Source organism: Chionomys nivalis, unplaced genomic scaffold (assembly GCF_950005125.1).
Source record: "Chionomys nivalis unplaced genomic scaffold, mChiNiv1.1 scaffold_139, whole genome shotgun sequence".
NCBI lineage: Eukaryota > Metazoa > Chordata > Mammalia > Rodentia > Cricetidae > Chionomys > Chionomys nivalis.
The window spans coordinates 12,421-33,484 of NW_026646909.1; the positions used below are offsets into that span (position 1 = coordinate 12,421).

The 21,064-nt window shown below is 49.3% G+C and overlaps 1 long non-coding RNA gene and 1 pseudogene across 1 annotated transcript in view; one reads left to right on the top strand and one right to left on the bottom strand.

Moving 5' to 3' along the window:
• Window positions 1–20,782, top strand: part of LOC130869125 (uncharacterized) — a 31,394-nt gene extending 10,612 nt beyond the window's left edge. Inside the window, exons 7-13 of the long non-coding RNA XR_009056630.1 lie at window positions 188–260; window positions 746–870; window positions 3,767–3,839; window positions 4,325–4,449; window positions 7,346–7,418; window positions 7,904–8,028; window positions 20,450–20,782. This is a non-coding gene — a long non-coding RNA (uncharacterized LOC130869125). The remainder of the gene's footprint in view (window positions 1–187; window positions 261–745; window positions 871–3,766; window positions 3,840–4,324; window positions 4,450–7,345; window positions 7,419–7,903; window positions 8,029–20,449) is intronic.
• LOC130869124 (ribosome biogenesis protein NSA2 homolog) lies at window positions 15,007–15,936 on the bottom strand (annotated as a pseudogene).
• Window positions 20,783–21,064: the final 282 nt, after the last annotated feature.

Sequence of the window (21,064 nt, forward strand, 5' to 3'; positions counted from 1 at the left end):
GCGTTTCTTTTCCATGGGTCTTGGTCCCTTGGGGGGGGGCGGGGGGGGTTGAAGGCCCCTGGCCAGTGGACTTGGATTCACCTGGATCTTTTAGGAAGGATGTCACGGAAAAGGAGACGGGTGGGTATGTGCTGTAGGCATCCAAGTGCGACAAATGGGAAGAGCTCGTTTCTCCCTTGGTGTCTAGGTTGGCTGTCCTGGGTCTACTGGAATCTCTTGAGAGAGCTGTGAGTCCCCTCGCTGCCTAGGCCCGTCCGCAGGTAGGTAGATGGGTGTCGTCAGAGGATACAGAGAGTTCCATGTCGTGGGGTGGGGGGTTGGGGGGTCTTGGCGCCTTTTAGACAGGAGAGAAAAGTTTCTTGAGAGCTGCCTGGTGGTTGCTGTGGGTTGAAGGTGGTGGTGTGGGGGATGGAGGCCTGTGGGGGAGAGGACAGACTGTGACAGAGCTGGAGGCAGTTCACAATGGTTGCCTGGCGATGCCTAGAAGAGAGTGCTAGGCTTGGGAGCCTGCCCAGGGTTTGGTAGGCCAGGGGGCATGTGGGATGGAATATGTGTCTTCTTTCGATGTGTCTTTGTGTCCACAACAGGGTCCCGGGAGGCCTGCCAGGTGCGAGGTCGCAGATGACCCCTGGCTTGCTCGGGTCCCAGCTGAGGATGCTGTGGGGCCGCAGCCACCTGAAGCCGCATGGCGGGTAGCTTGGGCATGAAGTCCAAGGTTTCCTGTGGCTCTTCTCCTCTTTCATAGGAGCATGGGACCCATGGGACCCTGGGCCTCGGGGCTCAGGCCGGCGAAACTGGAGCCCTCACGAACGCACACAGCTGCCTGCCCACTGCCTTGGGTCCGTCCATCCCGTTGCTGCCTTCTGCCAGGTGGGAAGCCGGTCCTGGGGCTGGGGTCCCACTCAGGTGGGCGGTGGTCTGCTCCGGGGCATCTGCCCATCTTCCCTGGGGGCCCTAATTCGCAGACTGGGCCCACCAGTCCCTAGGTGCTGCCCTAGGAGCACGGAGTCAGCCTGGGAGGCAGGCCCCTTCTTGGCTGGCCACCAGGACCTGGAAGCTTGGTTTTTGCCCAGGTTTAATTTAAGGTGTCAGCAGACCCAAGGCCAACCTGGCAGCCTTCTTGTTCACACAGGGGGACAGGGTCGAGGAAGGAGTTGCTGGGCTTGTGACAGGGGTAGGGGGCGGCTCTCAGAACACTCTGGCTGCACAGCTAGGTGGTGACCCTGGGCTCCATGTTCCCAAGTCCACGAATTGGAATTTGGTTCTGTGGCTCCTCCCCCGTGGTCCAGATTGGCATGCAGTGGCTGTAGTGGCCTGCAGGCTGGCAAGCAGAGCACCCCTGGAAACAAAGGCAGAGCCTTCAGGGTCTGGCCTAAGCACAAAGCCCAGTGTCTCAGGGCAGTGAGGTGGAGAAGCTTTGAGGTTCCCGAAGGCCATCTCTACACGGAACTCCTCCACCCCTCAGGGTCCACAGGCCCTTGGATCCCTTGCAAAAGGCCTAGGCACCCACCTCCGGCCAGGCCTGGCCCAGTGGGTTGGCTGGGGGCGGCCATCTTGGAGCTTGGTTAACCGGGCTTGGCTTTTTCTTTTTTCTCTTTGGAAAGGGCGGAGGGCGTGTGCCCGTGCCCCGCTACAGTAGGCATTCGCGGTGCTCTACTGCCATCAAGCGGAGTTGTTTTGCCGATCTCGCCAGCAGCTTCCGGTGCTACCGTGAACATGGCGGCGGGCTGGCTAAAGGGCAGCTCCCCTAGCAGTGCCCCCAGTGCTACTAAGATGGTCCCCCGCAGTTTCCTTGACCCACGAGAGGTGTGGGAGCAAGCCGGACCTAGGTGACCCGCGCCGAGCGCCACCGCCCATGGTTTGCTGGGCACCGGGAGCACAGCCTCCCGGGTCCTGAGGCCGCCATGTCTGGCAGGATCAGAGAACCTCCCTGCAGGGCACTCTGCATCCCGGGCCCCCTCCGGGTTCCTTTGGGGACCTTGGGGTGCCCGCCACCCCACGTCCTGTGCACAGGCCCGCCCAGGGAACCTCTAGCTTTTGGCTCAGCCTCTCCAGCAGCACGCACAGCTCCTGCCTGCAACCGCACACAACTGCCCAGCATCTCGGGCCAGGTGCTCACGGTCTCAGGGCCAGCTAACCATTGTGACACAGTGTCTGTCATCCACACAACTCCCTCCCTGCCATCCTCTCTCCTCTCTTTCTGCGGGGCCCTCCTTTCTTTCCTTTGCTTTCTCTGCGAAATGGCTTTTCCTTGAGCCGTGCTGGGCTAGCAGTTCGGGGACCGGGACCGGGGACCGGCCAGAAGAGGTCTCTGATCCACAGCTAATTTCCTCAGAACCCTACAAGGGGTCTGTGAGAAGGCACCCGCCACCAACACCATCATGTACCACCTGCTTGTGCATACCGAGTGGGCAACGACCTCAATTCGGTTGGATGGCGGCTCAGGGGGAATCCGAGTAGAAGTAGCCAGGTCGGGGTGTGGAATGGAGGCTGCCGAAAAGAAAAGAGGCCAGGCAGGCCTGTGGGTACCATCCAGGCCAGGTTTCACTGCCCTTGCCCTCCAAGACAAACCCCCTCTCTTTGATAAGGGGCACCCATGCAGGCGGCATACCCAGGGAGAAGTCACAGGGTCAAGGGTCCAAGAGCCCCTTCTCCAGCTCTGGGCTGTCCAGGCATCAGCTCAGCTACAAGAATACTCAGAGAAGACCTTGAAATTAACAGAGCCTATCAGTCCTGGGACAAGCCCTAAGAAGTGCCTCAGAGGTCACAGTGTGTAACAGCCCTGTTGGTCAGCTCAGGGTTAATGGTGTATGGCACGTAGGTGAAGACTTTTAAGGCTGCGTCCTTCAGTTCCAGCTCATGTGGGTAGAAGTACGGCGTGGTCCAGAAAACGGTGCGTTTTGGTGGTGTCAGGGGGTGTCAGTCCATGCTTCTTGACGGATGAGATCAGTTCGTGGGAACCATCCAAAAGCGGCAGTACCGTCGTTATCATTGGTCACACGGGCATTTCTAGGATCTCAGAGCCGGCTGCCCAACACAGACATGTGTCCCTGCCACCCACCTCCCCCCACCCACCCCCCACTCCCTGGGGGTTCCATTTCTAGCCTCAGTGCAGAAGACTCCAGGTGGCTCGGTAGAGAGGGCGACTCGGAAGAGCTTAGACATGGTTGTCTCCAGGAGGCGGGGAGAGGGCTCACCTTTTAGGTGCCTTCATTGACGTTCTCTGAAGTGTGGAAGTGTGGAGGTGGGCCTCTGAGTGCCCACACGGGTAGGATTCCTGTTGGGCATGAAAAGCATTTCCCAAATGAACACGGTCTCTCACCTGGTGTCCAGACAGGACCATCTTCCTAGGATACCACGGAGGGGACTGTGCCCAGATGCCAGGGCTGGAGACAGTCGAGATATTGGTAGAGGTGGATTCAGAGGATAGGTGGATAGGTAGATGCATAGATAGAGGGAGGGAGACGGGGATGGGGCGGCAGAAAGAGACCGAGTCTGGCCTGTTGGGTGTTTTTTAATGTTTGTTGGTGTTTCGCCTTACCGGCTTGTGGGCAGAGGCACTCTGTCCATGGACATGCGTTTCTTTTCCATGGGTCTTGGTCCCTTGGGGGGGGGGGCGGGGGGGGGTTGAAGGCCCCTGGCCAGTGGACTTGGATTCACCTGGATCTTTTAGGAAGGATGTCACGGAAAAGGAGACGGGTGGGTATGTGCTGTAGGCATCCAAGTGCGACAAATGGGAAGAGCTCGTTTCTCCCTTGGTGTCTAGGTTGGCTGTCCTGGGTCTACTGGAATCTCTTGAGAGAGCTGTGAGTCCCCTCGCTGCCTAGGCCCGTCCGCAGGTAGGTAGATGGGTGTCGTCAGAGGATACAGAGAGTTCCATGTCGTGGGGTGGGGGGTTGGGGGGTCTTGGCGCCTTTTAGACAGGAGAGAAAAGTTTCTTGAGAGCTGCCTGGTGGTTGCTGTGGGTTGAAGGTGGTGGTGTGGGGGATGGAGGCCTGTGGGGGAGAGGACAGACTGTGACAGAGCTGGAGGCAGTTCACAATGGTTGCCTGGCGATGCCTAGAAGAGAGTGCTAGGCTTGGGAGCCTGCCCAGGGTTTGGTAGGCCAGGGGGCATGTGGGATGGAATATGTGTCTTCTTTCGATGTGTCTTTGTGTCCACAACAGGGTCCCGGGAGGCCTGCCAGGTGCGAGGTCGCAGATGACCCCTGGCTTGCTCGGGTCCCAGCTGAGGATGCTGTGGGGCCGCAGGCACCTGAAGCCGCATGGCGGGTAGCTTGGGCATGAAGTCCAAGGTTTCCTGTGGCTCTTCTCCTCTTTCATAGGAGCATGGGACCCATGGGACCCTGGGCCTCGGGGCTCAGGCCGGCGAAACTGGAGCCCTCACGAACGCACACAGCTGCCTGCCCACTGCCTTGGGTCCGTCCATCCCGTTGCTGCCTTCTGCCAGGTGGGAAGCCGGTCCTGGGGCTGGGGTCCCACTCAGGTGGGCGGTGGTCTGCTCCGGGGCATCTGCCCATCTTCCCTGGGGGCCCTAATTCGCAGACTGGGCCCACCAGTCCCTAGGTGCTGCCCTAGGAGCACGGAGTCAGCCTGGGAGGCAGGCCCCTTCTTGGCTGGCCACCAGGACCTGGAAGCTTGGTTTTTGCCCAGGTTTAATTTAAGGTGTCAGCAGACCCAAGGCCAACCTGGCAGCCTTCTTGTTCACACAGGGGGACAGGGTCGAGGAAGGAGTTGCTGGGCTTGTGACAGGGGTAGGGGGCGGCTCTCAGAACACTCTGGCTGCACAGCTAGGTGGTGACCCTGGGCTCCATGTTCCCAAGTCCACGAATTGGAATTTGGTTCTGTGGCTCCTCCCCCGTGGTCCAGATTGGCATGCAGTGGCTGTAGTGGCCTGCAGGCTGGCAAGCAGAGCACCCCTGGAAACAAAGGCAGAGCCTTCAGGGTCTGGCCTAAGCACAAAGCCCAGTGTCTCAGGGCAGTGAGGTGGAGAAGCTTTGAGGTTCCCGAAGGCCATCTCTACACGGAACTCCTCCACCCCTCAGGGTCCACAGGCCCTTGGATCCCTTGCAAAAGGCCTAGGCACCCACCTCCGGCCAGGCCTGGCCCAGTGGGTTGGCTGGGGGCGGCCATCTTGGAGCTTGGTTAACCGGGCTTGGCTTTTTCTTTTTTCTCTTTGGAAAGGGCGGAGGGCGTGTGCCCGTGCCCCGCTACAGTAGGCATTCGCGGTGCTCTACTGCCATCAAGCGGAGTTGTTTTGCCGATCTCGCCAGCAGCTTCCGGTGCTACCGTGAACATGGCGGCGGGCTGGCTAAAGGGCAGCTCCCCTAGCAGTGCCCCCAGTGCTACTAAGATGGTCCCCCGCAGTTTCCTTGACCCACGAGAGGTGTGGGAGCAAGCCGGACCTAGGTGACCCGCGCCGAGCGCCACCGCCCATGGTTTGCTGGGCACCGGGAGCACAGCCTCCCGGGTCCTGAGGCCGCCATGTCTGGCAGGATCAGAGAACCTCCCTGCAGGGCACTCTGCATCCCGGGCCCCCTCCGGGTTCCTTTGGGGACCTTGGGGTGCCCGCCACCCCACGTCCTGTGCACAGGCCCGCCCAGGGAACCTCTAGCTTTTGGCTCAGCCTCTCCAGCAGCACGCACAGCTCCTGCCTGCAACCGCACACAACTGCCCAGCATCTCGGGCCAGGTGCTCACGGTCTCAGGGCCAGCTAACCATTGTGACACAGTGTCTGTCATCCACACAACTCCCTCCCTGCCATCCTCTCTCCTCTCTTTCTGCGGGGCCCTCCTTTCTTTCCTTTGCTTTCTCTGCGAAATGGCTTTTCCTTGAGCCGTGCTGGGCTAGCAGTTCGGGGACCGGGACCGGGGACCGGCCAGAAGAGGTCTCTGATCCACAGCTAATTTCCTCAGAACCCTACAAGGGGTCTGTGAGAAGGCACCCGCCACCAACACCATCATGTACCACCTGCTTGTGCATACCGAGTGGGCAACGACCTCAATTCGGTTGGATGGCGGCTCAGGGGGAATCCGAGTAGAAGTAGCCAGGTCGGGGTGTGGAATGGAGGCTGCCGAAAAGAAAAGAGGCCAGGCAGGCCTGTGGGTACCATCCAGGCCAGGTTTCACTGCCCTTGCCCTCCAAGACAAACCCCCTCTCTTTGATAAGGGGCACCCATGCAGGCGGCATACCCAGGGAGAAGTCACAGGGTCAAGGGTCCAAGAGCCCCTTCTCCAGCTCTGGGCTGTCCAGGCATCAGCTCAGCTACAAGAATACTCAGAGAAGACCTTGAAATTAACAGAGCCTATCAGTCCTGGGACAAGCCCTAAGAAGTGCCTCAGAGGTCACAGTGTGTAACAGCCCTGTTGGTCAGCTCAGGGTTAATGGTGTATGGCACGTAGGTGAAGACTTTTAAGGCTGCGTCCTTCAGTTCCAGCTCATGTGGGTAGAAGTACGGCGTGGTCCAGAAAACGGTGCGTTTTGGTGGTGTCAGGGGGTGTCAGTCCATGCTTCTTGACGGATGAGATCAGTTCGTGGGAACCATCCAAAAGCGGCAGTACCGTCGTTATCATTGGTCACACGGGCATTTCTAGGATCTCAGAGCCGGCTGCCCAACACAGACATGTGTCCCTGCCACCCACCTCCCCCCACCCACCCCCCACTCCCTGGGGGTTCCATTTCTAGCCTCAGTGCAGAAGACTCCAGGTGGCTCGGTAGAGAGGGCGACTCGGAAGAGCTTAGACATGGTTGTCTCCAGGAGGCGGGGAGAGGGCTCACCTTTTAGGTGCCTTCATTGACGTTCTCTGAAGTGTGGAAGTGTGGAGGTGGGCCTCTGAGTGCCCACACGGGTAGGATTCCTGTTGGGCATGAAAAGCATTTCCCAAATGAACACGGTCTCTCACCTGGTGTCCAGACAGGACCATCTTCCTAGGATACCACGGAGGGGACTGTGCCCAGATGCCAGGGCTGGAGACAGTCGAGATATTGGTAGAGGTGGATTCAGAGGATAGGTGGATAGGTAGATGCATAGATAGAGGGAGGGAGACGGGGATGGGGCGGCAGAAAGAGACCGAGTCTGGCCTGTTGGGTGTTTTTTAATGTTTGTTGGTGTTTCGCCTTACCGGCTTGTGGGCAGAGGCACTCTGTCCATGGACATGCGTTTCTTTTCCATGGGTCTTGGTCCCTTGGGGGGGGGGGCGGGGGGGGGTTGAAGGCCCCTGGCCAGTGGACTTGGATTCACCTGGATCTTTTAGGAAGGATGTCACGGAAAAGGAGACGGGTGGGTATGTGCTGTAGGCATCCAAGTGCGACAAATGGGAAGAGCTCGTTTCTCCCTTGGTGTCTAGGTTGGCTGTCCTGGGTCTACTGGAATCTCTTGAGAGAGCTGTGAGTCCCCTCGCTGCCTAGGCCCGTCCGCAGGTAGGTAGATGGGTGTCGTCAGAGGATACAGAGAGTTCCATGTCGTGGGGTGGGGGGTTGGGGGGTCTTGGCGCCTTTTAGACAGGAGAGAAAAGTTTCTTGAGAGCTGCCTGGTGGTTGCTGTGGGTTGAAGGTGGTGGTGTGGGGGATGGAGGCCTGTGGGGGAGAGGACAGACTGTGACAGAGCTGGAGGCAGTTCACAATGGTTGCCTGGCGATGCCTAGAAGAGAGTGCTAGGCTTGGGAGCCTGCCCAGGGTTTGGTAGGCCAGGGGGCATGTGGGATGGAATATGTGTCTTCTTTCGATGTGTCTTTGTGTCCACAACAGGGTCCCGGGAGGCCTGCCAGGTGCGAGGTCGCAGATGACCCCTGGCTTGCTCGGGTCCCAGCTGAGGATGCTGTGGGGCCGCAGGCACCTGAAGCCGCATGGCGGGTAGCTTGGGCATGAAGTCCAAGGTTTCCTGTGGCTCTTCTCCTCTTTCATAGGAGCATGGGACCCATGGGACCCTGGGCCTCGGGGCTCAGGCCGGCGAAACTGGAGCCCTCACGAACGCACACAGCTGCCTGCCCACTGCCTTGGGTCCGTCCATCCCGTTGCTGCCTTCTGCCAGGTGGGAAGCCGGTCCTGGGGCTGGGGTCCCACTCAGGTGGGCGGTGGTCTGCTCCGGGGCATCTGCCCATCTTCCCTGGGGGCCCTAATTCGCAGACTGGGCCCACCAGTCCCTAGGTGCTGCCCTAGGAGCACGGGGTCAGCCTGGGAGGCAGGCCCCTTCTTGGCTGGCCACCAGGACCTGGAAGCTTGGTTTTTGCCCAGGTTTAATTTAAGGTGTCAGCAGACCCAAGGCCAACCTGGCAGCCTTCTTGTTCACACAGGGGGACAGGGTCGAGGAAGGAGTTGCTGGGCTTGTGACAGGGGTAGGGGGCGGCTCTCAGAACACTCTGGCTGCACAGCTAGGTGGTGACCCTGGGCTCCATGTTCCCAAGTCCACGAATTGGAATTTGGTTCTGTGGCTCCTCCCCCGTGGTCCAGATTGGCATGCAGTGGCTGTAGTGGCCTGCAGGCTGGCAAGCAGAGCACCCCTGGAAACAAAGGCAGAGCCTTCAGGGTCTGGCCTAAGCACAAAGCCCAGTGTCTCAGGGCAGTGAGGTGGAGAAGCTTTGAGGTTCCCGAAGGCCATCTCTACACGGAACTCCTCCACCCCTCAGGGTCCACAGGCCCTTGGATCCCTTGCAAAAGGCCTAGGCACCCACCTCCGGCCAGGCCTGGCCCAGTGGGTTGGCTGGGGGCGGCCATCTTGGAGCTTGGTTAACCGGGCTTGGCTTTTTCTTTTTTCTCTTTGGAAAGGGCGGAGGGCGTGTGCCCGTGCCCCGCTACAGTAGGCATTCGCGGTGCTCTACTGCCATCAAGCGGAGTTGTTTTGCCGATCTCGCCAGCAGCTTCCGGTGCTACCGTGAACATGGCGGCGGGCTGGCTAAAGGGCAGCTCCCCCTAGCAGTGCCCCCAGTGCTACTAAGATGGTCCCCCGCAGTTTCCTTGACCCACGAGAGGTGTGGGAGCAAGCCGGACCTAGGTGACCCGCGCCGAGCGCCACCGCCCATGGTTTGCTGGGCACCGGGAGCACAGCCTCCCGGGTCCTGAGGCCGCCATGTCTGGCAGGATCAGAGAACCTCCCTGCAGGGCACTCTGCATCCCGGGCCCCCTCCGGGTTCCTTTGGGGACCTTGGGGTGCCCGCCACCCCACGTCCTGTGCACAGGCCCGCCCAGGGAACCTCTAGCTTTTGGCTCAGCCTCTCCAGCAGCACGCACAGCTCCTGCCTGCAACCGCACACAACTGCCCAGCATCTCGGGCCAGGTGCTCACGGTCTCAGGGCCAGCTAACCATTGTGACACAGTGTCTGTCATCCACACAACTCCCTCCCTGCCATCCTCTCTCCTCTCTTTCTGCGGGGCCCTCCTTTCTTTCCTTTGCTTTCTCTGCGAAATGGCTTTTCCTTGAGCCGTGCTGGGCTAGCAGTTCGGGGACCGGGACCGGGGACCGGCCAGAAGAGGTCTCTGATCCACAGCTAATTTCCTCAGAACCCTACAAGGGGTCTGTGAGAAGGCACCCGCCACCAACACCATCATGTACCACCTGCTTGTGCATACCGAGTGGGCAACGACCTCAATTCGGTTGGATGGCGGCTCAGGGGGAATCCGAGTAGAAGTAGCCAGGTCGGGGTGTGGAATGGAGGCTGCCGAAAAGAAAAGAGGCCAGGCAGGCCTGTGGGTACCATCCAGGCCAGGTTTCACTGCCCTTGCCCTCCAAGACAAACCCCCTCTCTTTGATAAGGGGCACCCATGCAGGCGGCATACCCAGGGAGAAGTCACAGGGTCAAGGGTCCAAGAGCCCCTTCTCCAGCTCTGGGCTGTCCAGGCATCAGCTCAGCTACAAGAATACTCAGAGAAGACCTTGAAATTAACAGAGCCTATCAGTCCTGGGACAAGCCCTAAGAAGTGCCTCAGAGGTCACAGTGTGTAACAGCCCTGTTGGTCAGCTCAGGGTTAATGGTGTATGGCACGTAGGTGAAGACTTTTAAGGCTGCGTCCTTCAGTTCCAGCTCATGTGGGTAGAAGTACGGCGTGGTCCAGAAAACGGTGCGTTTTGGTGGTGTCAGGGGGTGTCAGTCCATGCTTCTTGACGGATGAGATCAGTTCGTGGGAACCATCCAAAAGCGGCAGTACCGTCGTTATCATTGGTCACACGGGCATTTCTAGGATCTCAGAGCCGGCTGCCCAACACAGACATGTGTCCCTGCCACCCACCTCCCCCCACTCCCTGGGGGTTCCATTTCTAGCCTCAGTGCAGAAGACTCCAGGTGGCTCGGTAGAGAGGGCGACTCGGAAGAGCTTAGACATGGTTGTCTCCAGGAGGCGGGGAGAGGGCTCACCTTTTAGGTGCCTTCATTGACGTTCTCTGAAGTGTGGAAGTGTGGAGGTGGGCCTCTGAGTGCCCACACGGGTAGGATTCCTGTTGGGCATGAAAAGCATTTCCCAAATGAACACGGTCTCTCACCTGGTGTCCAGACAGGACCATCTTCCTAGGATACCACGGAGGGGACTGTGCCCAGATGCCAGGGCTGGAGACAGTCGAGATAATGGTAGAGGTGGATTCAGAGGATAGGTGGATAGGTAGATACATAGATAGAGGGAAGGAGACGGGGATGGGGCGGCAGAAAGAGACTGAGTCTTGCCTTTGATAAGGGGCACCCATGCAGGCGGCATTCACCTTTCTTCTCCCGCTCTAGACACCCTGTGTAACTCCCAGGTAGAAGTCACATGGTTAAGGTTCCAAAAGTCCCTTCTCCTGCTCTGCCTTGTCCAGGCATTTTCTCAGCTACACAGAATACTCAGAGAAGACTCTGAGATTAACAGAGGATACCACCTTGCTCCTTGAACTTTAAACTCTTGTGTGTGTGTGTGTGTCTGTCTGTGTGTCTGTGTGTGTGTCTGTGTGTGTGTATTTGATTTGGTTTGGTATATACTTTATCTGTCGCCCAGAAACAAGTGCTGGACAGGCCATAAGAAGTGCCTCAGACATTACTATCCCTGACTACAAACTGTATTACAGCGCTACAGTATTGAACACAGCTTGGTGTTGGCATAAAACAGCGAAGTCGGCCAATGGAATCGAATAGAAGACCCGGATTTTAACCCTCAATCATAAGAACATTGATTTTTGATAAAGGAGCTAAAACTATGCAATTTAAGAAAGAAAGTATCTTCAACAAATGGTGCTGGCATAACTGGATGTCAACCTGTAGAAGAATGAAATTAGATCCATATCTATAACCATTCAGAAAACTCAAGTCCAAATGGATCAAAGACCTCAATATCAATCTGAATACACTGAACCTGATATAAGAGAAAGTGGGAAATACTCTACAACATATGGGCACAGGAGATTGCTTCCTACTTATAACCCCAGCAGCACTGACATTAGGGGCAACATTGAATACATGGGATTTCCTGAAACTGAGAAGCTTCTGTAAAGCAAAGGAAACTGTTACTAATTCAAAACAGCAACCTACTGACTGGGAGAAGATCTTCACCAACCCCACAACAGACAAAGGTCTGATATCTGAAATCTATAAATATTTCAAGAAACTAGACTTAAAATGCTAATTAACCCAATTAAAAAATGGGGCACTGAACTGAACAGAGAATTCTCAACAGAAGAAGTTCAAATTGCCAAAAGACACAATCTCTTAGCGATCAGGGAAATGCAAATTAAAATAACTTTGAGATACCATCTTACACCTGTCAGAATGGCTAAAATCAAAAACACCAATGATAGCCTTTGCTCGAGAGGTTGTGGAGTAAGGGGTACACTCATCCATTGCTAGTCGTAATGTAAACTTGTACAACCACTTAGGAAATCAGTGTGGCGGATTCTCAGGAAATTCGGGATCAACCTACCCCAGGACCCAGCAATACCACTCATGGGAATATACCCAAGAGATGCCCTATCATATTACAAAAGCATTTGTTCAACTATGTTCATAGCAGCATTATTTGTAATAACCAGAACCAGGAAACAACCTAGATGCCCTTCAATGGAAGGATGGATGAAGAAAGTGTGGAATATATACATATTAGAGTACTACTCAGCAGTAAAAAACTGACTTCTTGAATTTCGCATGCAAATGAATGGAAATAGAAAACACTATCCTGAGTGAGGTAAGCCAGACCCAAAAAGAGGAACATGGGATGTACTCACTCATAATTGGTGTCGAGCCATAAATAAAGGACATTTAGCTCATAATTTGTTTTTTTATTAATTAATTTATTAAAGATTTCTGCCTCCTCACCACCACCACCTCCCATTTCCCTCCCCCTCCCCCAATCAAGTCCCCCTCCCTTGTCAGCCCTAAGAGCAATCAGAGTTCCCTGACTTGTGAGTAGTCCAAGGACCACCCACCTCCATCCAGGTCTAGTAAGGTGAGCATCCAAACTGCCTAGGCTCCACAAAGCCAGTACGTGCAGTAGGATCAAAAACCCATTGCCATTGTTCTCGAGTTCTCAGTAGTCCTCATTGTCTGCTTTGTTTAGCGAGTCCGGCTTTATCCCATGCTTTTTCAGACCCAGGCCAGCTGGCCTTGGTGAGTTCCTGATAGAACATCCCCATTGTCTCTGTGTGGGTGCCTCCTTCGAGGTCCTGAGTTCCTTACTCGTGCTCTCTCTCCTTCTACTCCTGATTTGGACATTGAGATTTCAGTCCGGTGCTCCAATGTGGGTCTTTGTCTCTGTCTCCTTTCATCGCCTGATGAAGGTTAATATTCAGGAGGATGCCTATATGTTTTTCTTTGGGTTCAACTTCTTATTTAGCTTCTCTAGGATCACGAATTATAGGCTCAATGTCCTTTTTTTTTATGGTTAGAAACCAAATATGAGTGAGTACATCCCATGTTCCTCTTTTTGGGTCTGGCTCACCTCACTCAGGATCGTGTTTTCTATTTCTGTCCATTTGCATGCAAAATCCAAGAAGTCATTGTCTTTTACTGCTGAGTAGTACTCTAATATGTATATATTCCATACTTTCTTCATCCATTCTTTCATTGAAGGGCATCTAGGTTGTTTCCAGGTTCTGGCTATTACAAACACTGCTGCTATGAACATAGTTGAGCATATACTTTTGTTGTATGATAAGGCATCTCTTGGGTATATTCCCAAGAGTGGTATTGCTGGGTCCAGGGGTAGGTTGATCCCGAATTTCCTGAGAAACCGCCACACTGATTTCCAAAGTGGTTGCACAAGTTTGCATTCCCACCAGCAATGGATGAGTGTACCCCTTTCTCCACAACCTCTCCAGCAAAGGCTATCATTGGTGTTTTTGATTTTAGCCATTCTGACAGGTGTAAGACAGTATCTTAAAGTTTTCTTGATTTGCATTTCCCTGATAGCTAAGGAAGTTGAGCATGACCTTAAGTGTCGTTTGGCCATTTGAACTTCTTCTGTTGAGAATTCTCTGTTCAGCTCAGTACCCCATTTTATAATTGGGTTGATTAGCGTTTTATGCTCTAGTTTCTTGAGTTCTTTATATATTTTGGAGATCAGACCTTTGTCAGTTGCGGGGTTGGTGAAGATCTTCTCTCAGTCAGTGGGTTGCCTTTTTGTCTTAGTGACAGTTTCCTTTGCTTTACAGAAGCTTCTCATTCTCAGGAGGTCCCATTTATTCAATGATGCCCTTAATGTCTGTGCTGCTGGGGTTATACGTAGGAAGTGGTCTCCTGTGCCCATGTGTTGTAGAGTACTTCCGACTTTCTCTTCTATCAGGTTCAGTGTGTTCGGACTGATATTGAGGTCTTTAATCCATTTGGACTTGAGTTTTGTGCATGGTGATAGATATAGATCTATTTTCATTCTTCTACAGATTGACATCCAGTTTTGCCAGCACAATTTGTTGAAGATGCTCTCTTTTTTCCATTACATACTTTTAGCTTCTTTATCGAAAATCAGGTGTTCATAGGTTTGTGGGTTAACGTCCGGGTCTTCTATTCGATTCCATTGGTCAAATTCTCTGGTTTTATGCCAGTACCAAGCTGTTTTCAATACTGTAGCTCTGTAATAGAGTTTGAAGTCAGGGATGGTAATGCCTCCAGACTATCCTCTATTGTATAAGATTGTTTTGGCTATCCTGGGTTTTTTGTTTTTCCAAATAAAGTTGATTATTTTCTTCTTCAGATCTGTGAAGAATTTTGATGGGATTTTGATGGGGATTGCATTGAATCTATAGATTGCTTTTGGTAGAATTTCCATTTTTACTATGTTGATCCTCCCAATCCAAGAGCAAGGGAGAGCCTTCCATTTTCTGGTGTCCTCTTCAATTTCTTTCTTCAAAGACTTAAAGTTCTTGTCAAATAGATCTTTCACTTCCTTGGTCAGAGTTACCCGAAGATATTTTATGCTATTTGTGGCTATCGTGAATGGTGATGCTTCTCTGATTTCTTTTTTCTGCTTCCTTATCCTTAGTGTATAGGAAAGCATCTGATTTTTTGGAGTTGATCTTGTATCCTGCCACATTACTAAAGGTTTTTATCAGCTGTAGTTCTTTGGTAGAATTTTTGGGGTCGCTGTTGTATACTATCATATCATCTGCAAATAATGAAAGCTTAACTTCTTCCTTTCGTATATGAATCACCTTGATCCCCTTATGTTGTCTTATTGCTATTGCTAGAACTTCAATCACTATATTGAAGAGGTATGGAGAGAGTGGACATCCTTGTCGTGTTCCTGATTTTAGTGGGATGGCTTTGAGTTTTTCTCCATTTAATTTAATGTTAGCTGTCGGCTTGCTGTAAATAGCTTTTATTATATTTTGGTATGACCCTTGTATCCCTAATCTCTCCAAGACCTTTATCATAAAGGGGTGTTGAATTTTGTCGAATGCTTTTTCAGCATCCAATGAAATGATCATATGGTTTTTTTCTTTAAGTTTATTTATATGATGAATCACATTGATAGATTTTCGTATGTTGAACCAGCTCTGCATCTCTGGGATGAAGCCTACTTGATCATAATGGATAATTTTTCTTTTTTTTGCATTTTTTATTTTTTTATTTAAAATTTAATAAAAACTCTTCGATGACTGCTCATGGGTAGGCACCTTGGTAGTATTCAGCCAGATCACAGTGATGGTGTTTTCCCAATGGTGCGTAGTTTTCAGTAGAAGTCACTATCAAACCAGCAAGACTGCATTTATGCACCCATCGTTTTCAGGATTGTTGGTAACTTGGGCATACTTTCCCCAAATAACCTTGCCTCCTTGTGTCACAAGGCCCAGCTCGCTCACATTCACTTCAATGACTGTACCTTTGGTGATTACACCCAGAGTTGTATATAATGGGGATGATGGATTCTTTTTCACACCAAGTATTGTCAAGCAAAAGGTAGCTTTCTGCTCAGGATGTGTGACATGAGCTTTTTTGAAACGCAGACCCATTGGCCTGATAAACCTTTCATATTTAGGTGGTTTTCTTGTAAAACCATCACCAACAAAGCAGACTTTAGTAACCATCCTCTTCCATGCCTTCTTTTTTCTTTTTCCTGTTCGAATAACTTTCAATACTTCTGTTTCTCCTTGGGCACGAACTTTGGGTAGAGGGATCTCCTATTTTCCCGCCTTCTCTTTTCGTTTCTGCTTAATCATGTTGGAAAGCACTTTTGCTCTAGATTGCCCCTCTCTGTCCAGCAGGTAAGCAGGTACTGCTCCTTGTGGACTCTTTTCATCATTCTTTTGCTTGGTGTTTCTCTTTTCGTGCATCTTAATAGTCTTTTTCATTTGTATTTTCTCAGCATGGCGCTGCTTATGGTAGAGCTTAGCCTTCAGGCCAATCATTTTCTTTGCCTTCTTTGAACATTCATGGGCCTCCCGACTTTCTTTCTCTTTTTCTCATGGTAATCTAAACGATATCCATAGCGTTTACGGTGTAATTCAATATGCTCATTTTGTGGCATGATGACAGCCGTGGAACAGCAGTCCCCGACCTCCCGACGAAACCTCTTCTGGCTCTCACTGACCCACGAGCACTCGCCCCGCAAGGCGGAACGGGAAAGGGCAACACTTTAATAAGCATGGATAATTTTTCTAATGTGTTCTTAGATTCGGTTTGCCAGTATTTTATTGAGAATTTTTGCGTCGATGTTCATGAGTGAGATAGGCCTGTAATTCTCTTTCTTGGTTGGGTTTTTGTGTGATTTTGGTATCAGGGTAACTGTAGCTTCATAAAAGGAATTTGGCAATGACTCTTCTGTTTCTATATTATGAAATACCTTAAGGAGTATAGGTATTAGCTCTTCTTGGAAGTTCTGGTAGAATTCTGCATTGAAGCCATCTTGTCCTGGGCTTTTTTTGGAAGGAAGATTTTTTTTATAACAATATCTAATTCTTCGCGACTAACAAGTCTTTAGATCATTCACCTGGTCTTGGTTTCGCTTTGGTATATGGTACTTATCTAAAAATTTGTCCATTTCTTTTGCATTTTCCAGTTTTGTGGCATACAGGCTTTTGTAGTAAGATCTAATGATTCTCTGAATTTCCTCTGTGTCTGTGGTTATGTCCCCCTTTTCATTTCTGATCTTATTTATTTGCGTGTTCTCTCTCTGTCGTTTAATTAGTTTGGATAGGGGTTTGTCGATCTTGTTGATTTTCTCCAAGAACAAACTTTTTGTTTCATTGATTCTTTGGATTGTTTTCTGTGTTTCTATTTTGTTGATTTAGTCCTCAGTTTGATTATTTCCAGTCTTCTACTCCTCCTGGGCGCGTCTGCTTCTTTTTTTTCTAGAGCTTTCAGGTGTGCTGTTAAGTCCCCAATGTATGCTTTCTCCGTTTTCTTTAAGTGGGCACTTAGTGCTATGAACTTTCCTCTTATCACTGCTTTCATCGTGTCTCATAGGTTTGAGTATGTTGTCTCTTTATTTTCATTAAATTCAAGGAAGACTTTAATTTCTTTCTTAATTTCTTCCTTGACCCAGGTGTGATTCAGTAGTTGACTGTTCAGTTTCCATAAGTTTGTCGGCTTTCTCCATTCCTGAAGTGCCTTGGTTAATGTGTTTCATCTCAGTAATAAAACAGTAACTAGTAAGCACCCCTTCAAGTCATATGTATTCTATTACACTTCTTAATTTTACCCCTGTAGATCTCTTTTCTCCTCTCATGCTTCATTTTCTAGTTTTATGTCCTACACAGTATAACCACACATATCTATACTAATATATAAAAATTAAGTCTCAATTCCACATATGAGAAAAAAGAACCTCTGATAATTCTCTCTTTCCAACTCTCTACTTCTTCACCTAACATAAGAACCTTCAATTCTATCCATTTCCCTTTAATTGCCATGATTTCAACAATCTTTTTGGTGGAATAAAATTCCATTGGGTATATATATATATATATATAATTTTATCTATTCATCTCATAATGGAAAGGAATGGTTCCATTTAAGTATTGTGAATATTGTGGCAATAAGCCTGAATTGCAAGTATGTCAGAAGTAAGACTTAGGGTCTTTTGACTATTTGTCTGGAAGTATTTTAGTTAGGTCTTATAATAATTCTATTTTTATTTTTGAAAACCTATGTGCTGATTTATACAGTTGGCACCAGTTTACATTCCACCGGGTATACAAACAGGAAAGGAAGAAGTAACATTTTCCCTATTTATAGATAATATAATCTATCCTTTAAAGTCTTCCGTAGAAAACTCACATGTAGACACTTTCAGCAAAGGAGCAGGATACAAAATCAACATAAACATCAGAAGTTTTTCTATATGTCAACAAAGAACATGCTGAGAAAGAAACAAAGGAAAAAATCAATTTTAATAGCAGTAAAAATAATGAGTGCTAGGAGATAGTTCAGTGGATAAAGCACTTGCCACACATATGAACAAGTGTTCAAATCTGCAGTACCCAAATAAATGGTAAGTGTGGCTGCTCATCTGTACTTTAGAGAGTTAGAGACCAGAGATCACAAGGGACATGCTAACTAGCTAGAAAAGCCAAATTATGTTTCAGTAAAAAAAAAAAAATGTGTAGAGTCTTCAAAGACAACCAACATCAACATGGGGTCTCTATATGCACATACACACATACAAACATATACCCATTCACCTGTGCACCTACATATATAAAACACATTACACATTCATGCTAATAACACACACACACACATGCTGGTATGCTCATGTGTATGTACACACACACACACACAAGGTGGGGTTAGAGGAACATAAGTAGGCAGGGTAAACAAAGACAGGCTCCCTCAGATAGTGTCTTCTTGTTCCCAAAAGATCCTGCCAGGAGAAAAAGCATGAAGGCACACAGATGTGCTGTAATTTTTTAAAAAGTGGCTTGTGCGAGAAAGATTCCATGTGACAAGCTCAGGTAGAGGTTTTTTATTTTATTTTATTTATTATTTTTTAATTGGAGGAAAGTGAATGGGAAAATGGGGTGGGGAGAGGGGGAGCCCGGCTTCTGGGGACAGGAGTAGCAGACAGAAGAGAAGAAAAAGGGAGGGAGACAGAGAGAGAGGGACAGATGGACAGATGAAAACAAAGAGAGAAAGAGCGAGTTAGGAGGTTGGCATGGTCCTTTTAAAAGGGAATGTAGTGAATGTGCACAGAAGGAGCTGAGTGACTACAGCTGAGGACATTTACCCCAAGCCCAGGCCAGTACACATGCCTGAATGCTAACAGGTGGATAGTTAGACAGGAGCAATACTGGAAAGGAAAGGACCCAGGGGTCCTAGAAAACATCCTTGTTAACATCTGCTTAACTGAATTCCTGCTCCAAGCTTCTCCTAGCACGGATGGATAAAGCTAATAATTTTGTTTTCTACTGTCTTTCCTGCTCATCCACTTGTTTGTTCGTACCAGGAAATAAACTGGGTAGTCACCTAGGCAACAATAGCTATTCCCATTACACACACACTAAATCAATAAAAGCATATGTTTGAAACTGCTGTAGTGAAACTCATTTTCTTATATGCTGACAAAATGAATAAAATATAAACAGTTTAGAAAAGAATGTTAATTACTGAGTTAAAGGCTACAAAATTATACTATTCAGTTATTTTCATTATTAAATCTACTATACATTAAAGTTCTTGTAGTTGAACAACCTTATCAAAGTGAAACCTTAAAATCTCTTAAATATCATGATTCTTTGAGCAGTCATTCAAGTATGTATAAACTACCTTTGATAGATTATCTGAACTAAACACAGTCACTGTAACTTGAATTGAGAAAACTGTTTTGTCCTGATATTAGAATTGCCAAGCAAATTCTCATGAAGTATATATTATATAAATTGATATTCATAATTCTCTATCCATTGTAGCCTACACCAAGTTTTTCATGCCTAGAAGCATTATGCCATTGTGCAAATTCAATGTCTCCAAGGACCTCAAAGGACCAACAGAAAATTCAGATGAATGGTTGAAAGGTGTATGAGAGTTAGGATATGTGCTAGTATGCAGATAAACACAGTGAACGATAAAATTCCTGGAGATAGATATTTTTCAAAATGAAATTAGTGAGGTAAATAGGGCTAAAGAAAGGGAGTGATGAAGTTTTAAAAAATTCCAAGGAGAAAGCATGTGCCAAATCACTAAGACAGTGGCACAGGTAGATAATTAGATGATAGAAAAGTGCCCCAATGTTTCTGAAGTCATATTGTCTGTGTAGCCAAAGGGAGAGAGCAATCCTTCACAAAAATCAGATATAGCGCTGAAATAAATAAACAAAAGCCTTTCATCTAGCAAGAACAAAAAGTGCTCAAAGTAAAATTGGAAAAACGTGTAACAAGCAAAGCAAGTTTCCCTATCAGTAAGATAACATCTTCATCCATATCCTCAAATTTACACTTTCTCAGTATATCAACTGCTCAATAAACATGACCTTTCAGATAATCAACTTCTCTAAGGGTTTCCAAAATCATTCTGTGTAACTATACTTCAGCTTCATCATTAGAATGGAAGTGAATGGCCCATGCAGAGCCACTAATATGAGCCATTAGTCATATTGTGACTTCAGGGAAATTATATGACCTTCCAAAACAATAAATATGTAAATGTTATAGCACCCAACATGTAAACCGAGACAAAGCAATTGCTTAAGGCCGTAAGGGCTACATTAGGGAGTCGAACTGTGTCTGTGTTCTGAATTGGTGAACTTAACCAAAAGCAGATAAAAGTATTTTTGAAAAACAACTTGCTTTTGTACTATAAGAAGACTATTTTTCTTATCCTTATTTTCATATATATGTGTGTGTTTGTATACATATACATATATACTAACATTTATATAATAATAGCACTGCAGTAAGTACTATTAAGCAGTCTAGAGATGCATTTCAGCATACAGGATGACGTTCACAGAAGTTGTCACCAATGTACTAGAAAATCCCAGGATAGGCCATTTGGGAATACCATTTGCAATATCAGTTCCAGACATCCTCTGCTCTATTCAAGCACTATTACTTATTCTTTCCCTAGCACAACCAGTGACTGCCTGGCCCCCACAGTCTGTGAGAAGCAAACGCCTGGATCACCCTTTCTCATTCAGTTATGAGGCTCAAAGGGACCTAACTGCAACACTGACGACCTACTGACAGCAGGCCCAGACTTGTGTAAGAGGAACCCGAAAGCAAAGTCTCCCAAGCACCCCTTGCCTTCACAATCATGTTGCCTCTTCAATAGTCCATATCCTGGTCACTGACAGTGGGCACCAGACTACCTAGCACTCTCGACCCTAATGAAGAAGAGAGGGTCCAAGGTGCCCTCCTTATTCAGAAAGCTTGGATGTTTGTCTGGCTAGTGCACGCAGAACCGCCAGCTGAGACAGCTCAGGACTGGCCCGTGCAGGCCCGAGGACATTCCAAGTGCAGCTCTCGAGCTTTGTTGGATTTCTGAGGCCAACTGTCACTCGAGTACTGTGTGCTTCGGCTACTGGATGTGTCCACAGTTCTCAGGAAGTAGAGCCTCTCTCTCAGGATATTGCTTTGCTGCTGCTTGCCGAGAGTCACCATTGGCAAGTACTTCGCTGCCCCTTGCGAGGGGTAATTTCCCTTTTTTATTTTTCAACTACTTTATTGGCTAAATGGCCAAACC